General features: G+C 31.7%; 1 long non-coding RNA gene across 1 annotated transcript; it reads right to left on the bottom strand.

Annotated features, from left to right (window-relative positions):
- Window positions 1-4,413: 4,413 nt before the first annotated feature.
- LOC107449215 (uncharacterized) lies at window positions 4,414-8,885 on the bottom strand. Its single transcript, XR_001584748.3, has 3 exons — window positions 8,740-8,885; window positions 7,198-7,278; window positions 4,414-4,665 (listed from the first exon to the last, which is right to left on the bottom strand). It is a non-coding gene; the product is annotated as an uncharacterized lncRNA (long non-coding RNA).
- Between the last annotated feature and the right edge of the window lie 5,045 nt (window positions 8,886-13,930).

The raw sequence follows: 13,930 nt of genomic DNA, 5'->3' as shown, positions 1-13,930 counted from the left end.
CCGGCAAACGTTGTTTTGCCATATGAATTATTTCTAGAGTATAAAAATATATCTTATTTATAGTAATTGTGTGCGTATGTGGTATATGAGTGGAAGAGGCATGGAGTGCTGTGAGCGATGACGGAATGGGAAAATAACAACACACCAAATAATAATTTTTTTAATTTATGTTAATTTTTTTTATAAATTATATATACTACGAATTCTGAAAATATTAGTCAACAATACTAATCTTTTAGTGCAATGGAGTGTACAATATTTTTTGTCACTCCATCTTTAGCTAACACAAATAAACTGGATGGTTTGCCCACTCGAGAGAATACCACGTATTCTCTTCGTCAGTGTGAAAAACATGGTGTGCTCAAATCTAAGCCACAAACAGACATTGTTTGGCCTTGTCATTGCAAATGCTAATCTAATGGGGAACTGAATGCGTTCAAATTGAATTGGAACATATGTGGGTATAATAGGGATTCATGAAAGTAATATACTTTCACCTCGGAATTTGCCATCTAAAATAATGACTTCCATAACGTTGTTCATTAATTTTTTAACGACTAATCGCTTGCCGTTGCACAGCCATGGTGGGTTCAAATTACGAAGCAAAATAACCGGAGATCCAACTTTGGGTACTAAATTATGCGGTGGTATGCCTGGTAAATCCAATGAGTTTAAAAACCCTGCTGGAAAATTTTCAGCTTCATTGGGATCGCAAACTGCATCAACGGATTTTTATGTCACCAAGTTACCTGGCAATAACTGTTGAATCTTCAGATTCAATTCGTTGCCGTCCTCATTTTTTGCTGCTAAGATCGCCCTTTCTGCCAACCACTCATGATGGATGTATTGCGTGTGTACAGTTCGCAAAAAAAAAACGAATCACCCTGAATAACTTTCGTTCTAATCATCGGATTTTCACGAACTAAGTGTCAATCTTAATGGTTCGTGGGGGTGACCTCAAATATGCTAATTAATTGGTGCTAACTATTAATTAAGTTACCAAATCAGACATAAAAACGTACTTTCTCTGAATAAACATACATTTTTTTTTTTACATATTTGGATTCTGAACCTTAAAAATTTAGGGGGTAGCCGCAATCTGGGAAATAGTTTGATCAGGAGACCACGTAGTCTGATCAGTTAGTAATAATTTGACCACGTAGTTTGATCAGGAGAGCGATCCAAAGTTCGTACCCCTTAATGTTAATTTCACTTTTTGCGTTTTTAGTCATAATTTTGAAACTAATAAAGCAATTCAATGAAAATTGCATCCACTCATAAAACTCATTTACCCAAAAATAATTTCATGAAAAAAAATAATATTTAACAATTATTAATTATTTTTTATTATTTAATTAAATTGAGGATGAAAAATTTTTGAATTATGAGGTATGAATTTTTTATACCATATTAATCTACATATTCTTTAATTGAAAAATCTAAATTTTCAACTGTTTTTATTTATTAGAAGTTGTGAAAAAGTAAAATTAATTATTTTCAAAAAAATAATTTGGCGACAATAAAGAAATAATTAAATGGGGCGATTAATATTAAAATGTGATAAACTTGCGAGGAACTTGACTTCGCGCGCGTAGCGTAAAATTTCATTCATATTTTTTTCGCTAATAATCGTTTGCTAATTTTTTTATTTTTTTTTCTTCCAAACTATAAAATACGATGTTTATTTTTTAGTCGCTTAATAATTTGTTTGCAATTTAGTAAAGAAATTTAAATAAAACATTTTGAATAAAAAACACTTTATTCAACGAATGTCTAGTTCTATAAAAGCGTGCTTCTAAAAGAATATGATTATACACCAGATTGTGCTTATTTAATATGATTATTTTTTATTTTTTGATTTTGTTTTTCAATAACTGATACAACTTTAATAATGTACATATAATAATATACATAATAATATACGTATGAATAGTTTTGGAATAATATATTTATCAATTTCTTGAATATATATTTTATAAATATTAATAAAAATACGTAGTCAACATCTCTCACAACATCGCAAATTTCTCAACATCTTATAGGGTAAACTAAACAATGGAGTAACACGTAAGCTTAGCTTGTCTTTAAAAAAAAATCATGAAAATTTCAAAATTTGTAATTTTAGCTAAATGATGGTGTCGACATATTTGTAATTAAATGCAAATTATGTAAAAAAAAATTTATAACTTACATAATATTGTTTTAAGCTTTTGGTGGTTTAAATAATAAGTAGCAAGATAACCAAGTTGAAGGAACAGTTCTTACCAGTGAATAAACGCAAAATTTTCCAGTGAATGAACACTTAATTTTGAGAATGTTTGATGCTCGTTAGGGATCCATAGGCCACACAAATGTCTAAAAACAAGATTTTTTTTCGAAATACAACGTATAACCACAATTAACGGGGAAAATGTTACCTTTAATTTCAATCATGGAATGGAAAATAAAATATGTTTGAATACATAATTTTTAAAAAAAGATTTTCATTTTTTTTCTCACAGTTTAATAGTCCGTTTTAAATTATGAATGTTTATCATTGTGTAATCCGATGATGTTCTTATTATTATTATAATTAGATCACTTTTTTCTTTACTCTTTTCCCCATATTTTTTAAGCTTTTTTTTTCAAATCTTTCTAAGTATTTTCTTTCTCTTCGTCATACTTTCTGCTTTTTTTCCAGCTCTTTCAATCTCTTTAAATTTTCGATCTTTTTCTGAAGTTAATGCAAAAAAGTAATTTATTTATTTTTCCTTTGATTTAACCTTCCTCTTTTTTCCAATAAAAAAAATAATAAAAAAATAATCACATTAAATAAGCACAATCTGGTGTATTCTATCAATTAGAAAATNTGGCGCCATCTATGGCCAAGAATTCGACTTCTGCCATACCAATACGTCGCACCCGTTTATAGGGCGGACCCATTCATACATCCATCCACCGATCGTAATTTTGACCTGAATCAGAGAACGATCGATCTCTAATCCTGTACCCCCCAGAGGTAATGATTTGTTATGGGAACATGGAGTAATTTTGTGATTCGACAGATTTTACGTGCATCAGTCACTTTTCTACACGGAGAGTCTTCGGTAGGCGGGGTTCGAACCCACGAACTGTTGGACATGGGCCCAGCACCCTACCGACCAGGCTATCCCGGCCCGTAGTTGGTGGTAAATGTAGCTCATTGTAATTGAAGAATATGCTGTGCGACATTTTATGGCGAATTTGCGAACGTAAGTTTCAGAATGTATCGAAATATGAGAATGCTATTTGTGCTAATCATCTTTATCCAAAGAAAACCATGCAACCTAAATATCTAGCAGAATGAAGCGATTTTTTGAACAATCAATCATACAATATGCAAGATATTATTTCAATATCTTTTTCTTAAACATAACATATTTCAATGTTTTTGAAATGCCACTTAATATTCTAAAATTCCTTGAATTACAGAAAAAAGAAATATCGTAAATTATAGAAAACGTTGTGAATGTACATTAGAATTACTGTACAATCTACATTTTATTTTTCAGGCACTTCAAATTTTTTCGCCTAGAAGACTCGATTAAAGCTGTAAAAATAATTATCTCTAAAATTTTGTATATACTTATAATAAGTTTTGTAAATTTGATTTTAGTATGAAATCCTCGTATAAATGTAGTAAAAACAACAACAAAAAATCCAAATAATGTCAGATAAAAAGTTTATGTATTTAAATTCTAAAAGCTTAGAAAATCATGAATAATTTATAAATCGATTCTTTTCAAAAGAGATAAAGAGAAAAAAAATCTTTGCTTTTTGGACAGAAATCAGCTTGAAAATTGTCTATTGCCTAGAAACTTCGAGATATTTTCTATTAACTATTAAGTAAACCTCTCCAAGCAATCACAGAACATTATTTCAATATTTTTTTTATAGACAGAACTTGGTTGCTTAGCAACGGAGTAAAATTAAGTATTTCTCTTTTGAATCAGTCTATGGGTTATCTTAAAATATGCATTTGCGGCGGCGACTTTTGTTGGCTGTATTCTGGACTATCACCAAATATATAAATCTTTATTACGACCCAATTTTCGAATTAAGTTTTTCGAAATTTCCTATACTCCTTTCTTTCAAGTGTCAGGATTCCAAATATGTAAAACATATATGTTTAATCAAGTGCATTTTTGTGTCTGATTTTGTAACTTAATTAATAGTAAGTGATAAATAATTAGTATATTTGAGGTCAACCCTAGATATCATTAAGATTGACACTTAGTTCGTGAAAATTCGATCATAAGTACGAAAGTTATTCAGGGTGATATCTGCTTTTTTTTTGGGAGGGGGGGGGTGACTGTACCAATAAACCAATCAATCGTTTAATGTTATAATTCCGTCTCCAAACATGACATACATTTGAAAGTTAAAACTTATGACTTTGAATGTTAAAAATAACAATTTTATTACACATTAGTCATTTTTATTACACTGGTTGAGAAAATTTACAAGTAGTTTAAAATTTTTTGTTGATAAGGATATCTTGATTAACTGATTGTTTCATTGAACATTACTATTGAATCGCCAAAGGTTCAATTCCAACAGCGCATTTTTTATTTCTCATTTTGAATTCCGATTACTGGTTGTGAACTCCAGCTGTACTGAGTATGTCATCGAGTCCCTCCTTGATTCCTTCAAAAATAATGAATTTTCATTAAAAACATTCAAAATAAAAATTTAAATTAAGAAAATCAGTAATAAAATAAAATAAATACTTTCTAAAATTCATATTGTGGAGAATGATAAAAAATTTATCTTTTCTGGAAATATACGGCAGAGTTTACACGAGAATCTTTTTTATGAATTTCAAAACTCGAATCGATAAAAAAAAAATTCTTAAAAATTAATCACAAAAATTATTTAAAAATTTATTTTAAATCATAAATTTAAAAAAAAATCATACAGAAAATATTTGTGTTAGTGGTATGAAACTTTATGTATTAATACTTTTTTAAAAGAATTGTGTCCATCACTACAGATAATTTAAACGAATATAAATGTTAGATAGACAAAACCTCCAATTGGTGACCCCGGAGGAAAGCGAGGCAGTAAGTCACTAAACCCCTTTCTCGTTTTTACTAATGTCATAATTGCTTTATTTTTTGAACCTCAGTTAACACTAGATTGCCTAAGGAAGGCATTTTGACTGCTTTTAATTTAACTTTCCTTTCCTTTATTTATCAAAAACTGGGCAACTGGGGCCTCTCAGAAGCCCTTATCCAATTCATCATGAAAGTATTAAATACATTGAATTATAAACATATTGGGTTTAGCATCATTATGGTAGCTATGCATTTAATTTCAATCAGAAAAACAACAATGACACAATTTCTTAGAATTTTGTGCAGCATATAATTTTTCTTATTGTTACTAATAACTTGTTATAAAACTGTAAACAATATTAAAAAATATTAAAACTTAAATTTAAGCGAATTCCCTTACACATTATTTATTCTTATACAATCGAGTCATGCCGGTCAGGTGGCCGAGCGGTTAGCGTGCCTGACTGCGAAGTGGCTGTGGGTTCGAATCCCGCTCTGGGCATGGATGTAACTCTCTCTCTCTCTGTGTTCTGTGTCCTTTCTTCTGTGTGATTGTGTGAATGGAACCCGCCCTATAAACGGGTTTGTGGTTGCATGACGTGTGCGACGCTACTCCACTGTCGTGGCTTAGCCATAGGTGCTCACTAACGAGAGGAGAGTAGCAATTCCGGCATTTCTGAGGCCGATGGGAAATAGACACAAGTGCCCAACCATTAATCAAAAAACAATTCTGTCATTTTGACTGCTTTTGGGCAATATAGGTATATACTAAGTTTTTGTCTTTCTAGTGTTAATGCAACTGATCCCTACTCTTCTCACCTTCAATTGAGCTTCGACTATTTTTAAATTATACTCACACAGACGAATAAGTTAGAGGCCCTAACGGGGCTGATAGATAGATTTCTATATCACATAGGCATAGGTTCCAATTGCCGATCATGATTTGTATCAACTATTTTTTTTTAAGTAAAAGTACCACTTTAATATATTTAACTAAACTTTAAATACTTAAATTAAATTCTAGTTCAGTACCAAGTTAAATTCCAGCTCAGTTAAACTAAATTCTAGTTCAGTACCAAGTACTGAATGAATAAAAAATAGCTACCTTTAAGACAATTGAACAGTTAATAAAATTTAAATTGACAGTTTGTTGAATCGGACATTCTATGTACGTTTTTAAAAATTGGAAGGAAACATTTTCAATTTATTTTAATACCAATTATTTTGGATTTTGTGGAAGATTCTTTTCTTCCATTTAAATTAGTGATACATTTTGATTAATATTTTAATAAAATTGTTTTATTAATATTTTGCGTAAATAGATTTATCTTGTCATTAGTCATTTTTACGCTTCACATTTCATCTTATGATAGTTCATTTCTTATATAAAACTTTATACAACTAGTTTTTTCCCCATTTATTATTCTAATAGAGTTTTACTCATCATATTATGCTTATTACTGTTGATACCGGTCACTTCAATTTGGTCGCCTTTTTATACACTGTGTGGATTGATTTTTTTTAACCTTCGAGATCATTTCCGACCTCGCTATGCCCCTCCCCTTTTCCTTTTTACATTGTATTTCGTACTTTATTTAATTCCGTTTTATATCTTCCGACTCATAATTCTGACGAATCATTAAGAACCGAGATTACGCATACTTCGTAAACTCGTAATTGCGACCACTTGGAAGAATATTTAATAAAGCAACAGATTACCGTAATGGCTGGAAGCAGAGACCTCCTCTCACAGTGATCTCCCAACGCGCCCTGTCCCACAGTGAACTGATTGTTGAGACACGGCTCCCAACAAATCACAGAAGTCAGGCATCACTGGCTGTGGTCAGAAGGCGGATGGGTGATCACTTTGATCAGCCTGCGTAGGGGCCTCTTTAAACTTTTCTACTGTAAAGTGCTCGACTTCGCGAGCAGGTCGTCAGGCTACCAGAGAAGGGGAGCCGTCCTCCTTGCAGAGAATCAAAATTGCGATGTCATGTCTTCCTATCATCTTCAGGGATGTTTCCCAGACTGTCGCCAATAGCCCAATGTACAGCTTTAGTGCGACGTAAATAAATTACTTACCTACCTTATTAAATATTGCATATTATGAAACTATACTCACCACCTAAAATTCCCATTCCTTGTTCTGTTTCTTCTGGTTCTGGTGCTGCTCCTGTTTGATAATGGTGGACTTTTGCCATTGCTAAAACAAATAAACCAAAAAAGTTTAGAAATTCAAGTTAATTTCTGTGCATGTAGTTGCTAAGGGCTTAAAAACTTATTCGAATTTAGGATATTAATTTGCTTCCTCTCTTTAGAGAAAACATAAAAAATAGAAAATAAAAAGGAACAATCTAAATTTATTGTAAACTATGCTATAAAAATATTGGAATTAAGAATACACTTGAAAGTGATTTTTTTTGTTGTAATAACTTAGGATTAAATATTTATTAATTTAATATTAAAGAATTTTTTCAGTGCTTACACGTTTTTAACAAACATTAAGATATTTGTTTATTTAAATTATGACGTTAGTGTTTCTGTGAAAACATAGCTTTAACGTGATACAGATAAACACTAATGAAAGATTCGGATTATTTCTTTCGTTTTTCATATTATAAAACAATTATGAAAAGTTCTATTTTTACAATCAAATTAGGTAGAAACACTATATCGCTTACTTGTTCCCATAAAATCGTACTGAATTTGAAACGTGAAATGTTTAGTCACAGAATTTGATGATGAACTAATAAAAGTAAATTTACTGTGTAAGTCTAATGAGATTAATCATCCGAAGATTTAATGGTTTCTCAAATTACATAAAATTTCATTGTATGCGTTCTTACCTAAGAGTTTTAACTTAGTATTCTTTTAAATAGCTATACTATATGAAACATCGGTTCAAGTTTGAATCATAGTATCAAAACCTAGAAAGACAATTCTGATAAAACTTGCTGCAAACTTACTAAGGTATTGAATTAAAAAATAAACTTTAATAAGGTATCAAATGGGTATCAATTAGGTATCAATTTAATAAGGTATCAATTAATAAGGTATCATGTTTTTTCATACTTTTCTTGATTTACCTAAACTTTTACTTAACATGTTCTTCCATAAGCGTTTTAACTTAGTATTCTTCTAACAAACTATACTATGTGATAAATCGGTCCAAGTTTGAATCATAGTATCGAAACCTTGAAGTACAATTCTGTTATGACTTGCTAACATATATAACATATTTGAACGAATAACAAAAGTAATAATTAACAAGTTTGTTGCAACCTTTATAAGGTATTAAATATAACCGAAAGGCTTTATGTGATATAAATTGAATCTGATACGTTGATATTTTCTCTAAAACTTTGTACGCTTTTCCACGAAACTTTTCAGTTTTGCATTCATGAAACTATCTATATTTTGAGAAAAATCTGCTCAATGTTATACCGCAATATTGACATCTGGTAGCTTAATAAGGTGTAAATTTTTTACGCGTTTTAAGTTATTGAATCTAACCATGTTTTCATTCAAATTAAAACCATAGTATTTCGTATTTAATTTTCTTTTGAACTATAATGTACATTACCGTATTAAAGTCGCAGAAAATTTGAGCAATATTATTCTTCAACCACGCTCCGAATTTCTAACAGTATAGGAAAAAACTTACCTGAAACAGCAAAAACAGCCAACACTACAAGAACGAAGAGGAAACGTTGGAAAGACATATTGTAATTTGAGCTGTAGAACAATTCTGAAACTCTCTCAGGTAGATGCTGTATTTATATTCAAGAAAAACTACGGGATAAAAATATTTAATTTTTTTCATGTAAGACAGCGCAATGTCGAATTTTATTATATTGTTAGTTTTTTCTACCGAATTTGAAGAAGATCTTTATTGCGTTTATTATTTTTATTGCATATTTTATGTTTTATATAATAAATTTATGGTTTATTGAAAATATTAATTTCAAACTTCAAATATTTGAGTAGCGTTTAAATACAGATAAACAAGTAAAAGTTTTATTACACAATACATGGCGAAGATATACCAAATGGTTATATTATATCATCAGCATCAAGAATTTGTAGTATTATGAGGTTCATTACTCTTTTTTTTGTTCACAAAAATATTGTTTAAGATAAATTACAAATTATATGCAAAATTGTTTTATTTAAGCAGCTGTATTAATTTGCCTTGCAAGATGGTTGAAAGTCCTTATACAGCAAGACGGAAAAGAGCAAAAATTGATACTATAGTCATTTCATTCTGGGAACTTTTTTCTTTCGAAAAATAAAATAGTAACTATCAAGATTTATTTTATAATTTTAGCATACACACAAAACTGCTTCTTTTCCGCGATTAACCTTTTCGGGACGGGCGAGTCACAAATGTAGTTGCACGGAATCAGAATCAGGATTTTAAAAAATAAAAAGTGGGAGCTTAAGTTTGGGCATAGCTATTTTGACAGACTTACTTCTGCTTTCACTTTAAATCTAACACATCCAATCCTTGCGTGTTAAAAGTGTAACTATACAATTTTCAATTCGAATTAAGTCGTGGTGAATTAAATAAAGCAAACTATTGTTATCCCGTCTACTAAAAAAATAGTTTGGCTACCAGTTTTATCTTTTTTAATCCTAAGAATGCATATATGACTCACCCGTCTCGAAGTGGTTAAGTCGATATTATTGAATAGTTTGAAAAAATAATAAGTAAACACCTCCCGAAAACTAGCTATAATATATTTTGCCTTTTCCAGCTGAAATATATTTTGCCTTTCTCAACTTCATATTTATGTGAAGTCGCTTTTTCAGCATTCGTGGACATTAATTCGAATTTTTTTTTCCAATGCGCCCCTGAAGAATGACTTAGGTCATACAGTCATCTGAAGGGCAAATTTGTTGACCACTCTTTCAGGGGCACCCTTAGGTGGACCAACGTTGCTCCCACAGTAAGGACAGATAGTAAAGAGAATGAAAGAACATCCATGCCTTGCTTGGGATTCGAACCCAAAACCTTTCTGATGCAAGGCCAGTTCCCTGACCCCTACACAGGCCGGTCGGCCATTAATTTGAAGAAAAAAAGAAATAGATTATTGGACGTGGAATCGCATCTCAGACTAAAATTGACCACAAGAGAACCGAATTATGATTAACTGTTATCACAGCAAAGAGAATATCATCCTTCTCACTGACGCAAATAGACTTATTAACAAAAATGTATACCAAAAAATAAAAATAAACATATTTTTAAAAAAATACATTGATTTTTTTATTAGTGGTACACAGCGTTACGAAAAATTTAGAAGGAGACACAAAAGTCGTAAGTTTGGGAAACACTGATTTACACCACAAATAAAATCTTAAAACAGATATATATAGAAAAAAAATCCATCCTTAATAATTTACTTTTTGCAATTAAACTAGTATACTTGCTATAAGGTTTGCTCCGCTTTCTGCAGAAGTTTTAATAAATTAGAAGTGAATTAACACGTTCACGCCGGGAAAAGTGAAAATACTGGTAGAAGAACTATTTCAATATTAGATAATATTCGGGAGGAGTTAATCTGTTCTCAACAATAACAATTCACTGTAAGGAAATTTATCACGGCGAAGAAGCAATTCAATATGTAAATTGCATCCGTTAAAAACAATTGGTAGTTATGGATTTTTATTATTCCCGGAAAAAAACTAAACAATGAAATTTAATGTTACCAGTTTTTTCTCCGGTGCGCTGCCAAGATGGCGTGACCCACCGGTGGGTCACCCCAGCGTGAACGTGTTAAATAATAAGCCTTTAGAATAAGGATAGTTACGCACATTCTTTAAAAGAGTAACCCCGATATAAATGTATTTATTTCTTTATTGAAATTACATACATTTGTAGGCTGGTGAGCTCAATCTAGGTTTAATAACCTTTGTCTAATAGAAGGACAGATAAAACAATTCAGAGAAGGACGTCAGGAAGAATAAATACATCCAGGATTACGGCGGGATTCGGACCTGCCACCTCCACGCTTCACACATCGTTTGGCGGGAGATGCCTCTTGGCCAGGGAGGCCCGAAGAGATAAATTAAGTAAAATTGTATGAGCCATGATAGCTCAGGGGATACAGCGTTCGCCTTTTAATGAGATGACCGGGTTCGAACAACACCTCCTAGAAAGAACAGGCCTCAGCACGGGTTACCATAAATATCCCCTAGTAGTCCAAACGTAATGACATATTTTGTATTTTCAACCACTGTAAGTACCCCCAATGTAATTACATCTTTCTTATTTTTCGTCTACTCCGCAGTTAACTTCGTCACATCGGACTACTAAATTTATCCGTGCTGAGGCCTTTCTACTTCTAGGAGGTGTTGGTTCGAATCCCAGCGATGGCTGATTGACACGAATTCCGCATCCGGTTTAGTTCAGCCGCAGTGCTGACGTAAAATATCCTCAGTGGTAGACGGATCATGGGTTAGAGTCCCCTTGCAGTCAGGATAACCGTGGAAGGTTTGCGTGGTTCTCCTCTCCATGTAATGGAAATGCGAGTTAATTCCATCAAAAAGTCCTCTACGAAGACAAAATTCACTCATTAATTCATCCAGTAGCTCCTTTGCCTTCTGAATCAGGTTCAAAATTACAAGGTTACGGAGTCAAACATCAGTAGTCTTAAACCCAAAAATTGGATCAGCTGTTCAACGACGGTTATAAAATAAAATATAATGAAATAGTATTTCATAGGATACTTCGAATTTTTTATTTGTAGTGATGAAAAAATTACTTAAAATGAAAAATACTTAACTAAAAATAAATTAAATTCCGTTGCCACTTTAAAATACTTTTTTACAAAGCGTATCAAGCTGGCATTACTATTAATACTTTCAGATAAACTCTACAGACAAACTCGACTTTAGATAAACTCTACAAATATGATTAAATAATATATATGCTCTTACTAAGTATCTCTTTTTATTTCAATTGCTTTGTCCCAATTTATGACATCAACACGAAGCTGGGATCTCTCTGACCGAGTGGTATTGCCCATCTGACGCTATGTTGTGTGAAGGTAGTAGGTTCGATTTTCGTTATAACCCTAAATGTATCTTTCGTGCTGTCTGTATTTCTACTTGACGAAAGCTTATAAGTCTTAATTGAACACGCAAGCTTGCTGAACTGCTCATGTATCCGTACCAATGAGACCCCTCTTCGATATTATAGTTCAAACATGACACACATTACGAAGTCAAAATATTTATTTATAATTTTGGATATTCAAAATAATAATTTTACTGTACATAAGCTATTTTAATTACAATAAATCAAAAGATCAGTTTATAATACAAATGGTTTATAGTTTTTGTTGATAAGACTATCTTGATTAACTGATTTTTACATCGAATATGGTTACTAGCTGCGAACTCCAAGATCACTGAGTACGTTATCAAGCAAGCCCCTGACTCCTTCAAAATTGAAAAATTTTCATTAAAAACATTCCAAATTAGACTTTATGTTAAAGCAATCAATAAAAAGTAAAATCAATTTTTTTTAAAATTCTTAACCTTATCGGGGAATATAAGGCAGAGACTAACACAAAAATCATTTTTTATCGAAATTTAGAGCTATTAAAAATTAACACCAATTTACACAAAAAATCTTACTAAAAGAATCTTCTAAAATTAGCCAATTTAAAAGAAAAGTACCATAAATTTAATATTTTTTTCAAAAATATAAGCCTTGTTTAAAGTTTAGTTTTAAAGTTCAAAAATATAAAATTCAGATTGAGAAATAAGTATAAAAAAAATAAAGCATATAAAAGGTAACCAGGCCAGCTTTTTGCAAAACATTTAAGTACATAGAGTGGTACGCAGTCAAAAAGTAGAGCTTTCAGAATTTTCGGTAATTTTGCCAACATTTTAAAAGCCTCACCACGAACCTTTGAATCATTTACGTGTATTGCCCGGGATAGTCTGTTTGGCAGGGCGCTGGACTCACGTTTGTGACAACGGGAGCTCAAGACTCCCCCGTGTAGTAAATGGTGGCTGGTGCTATTAAATCTGTCGGGTCACAAAGTCCTCCATGTTCCCATAACAAATCAAACCTCTGGGGGTACTGAATTGAAAATGGATCGTTCTCCTGTTCAGGTCAAAATTGCGATCTGTGGATGAATGAATAAGTGTATGAATGGGTCCGCCCTATAAGCGGGTGTGACATATGGATGTGGCAGAAGTCGAATTCTTGGCCATAGATGGCGCCACTGGAAAACAATAACAATCGCACCCCCTCTGCCTTAATGGCCGACTACAACAACAACCATTTGGAAGGAGTTTCGGGTGTAAAATAATTTAAATTGACGAAAGAAATAATCGCACATTAAAACATATACTTAGGTTACGATTAGAACAGGGCTTCCAACTTTCTACACTTTCTGTAAAAATTTATTCTAATGGTGCCTAAGTTTATGTTTAATGTATTATTTATTATTCATTTCATTTATTAACCACGTCACTACATAAAAGTGATTTAAAAGTTCATACGCAACGCTACTTTGTTCTAGCTCTAACGTGGTGAGGCTTCTAAAATTTTGACAAATTTCAAAAACTCTGAAAGCTTTGATTTTTGACTGTCTATCACACTGTAAAATATTTTGGAAAAAGTGCAGTAGTTGGCAAATCCGGCTAGAAGTGATTAAACGCGATGAACAGGGTTCCCACAAGCTCTGAAAATTTTAAAAAGTGGTAACGAAAATAAAACATAGTCGATATTTTAATTTCTGTGTTACCACCTCTAAAATTTGCTTTCAAAAAAAAAATAATAAAAATATATATTTTTAAATATATAAATATATATATATATATATATATAATCTGTG

This window comes from Parasteatoda tepidariorum, chromosome 5 (assembly GCF_043381705.1).
Source record: "Parasteatoda tepidariorum isolate YZ-2023 chromosome 5, CAS_Ptep_4.0, whole genome shotgun sequence".
NCBI classification, from domain to species: Eukaryota; Metazoa; Arthropoda; class Arachnida; order Araneae; family Theridiidae; genus Parasteatoda; species Parasteatoda tepidariorum.
This window is presented reverse-complemented; position numbering and strand designations above follow the sequence as displayed.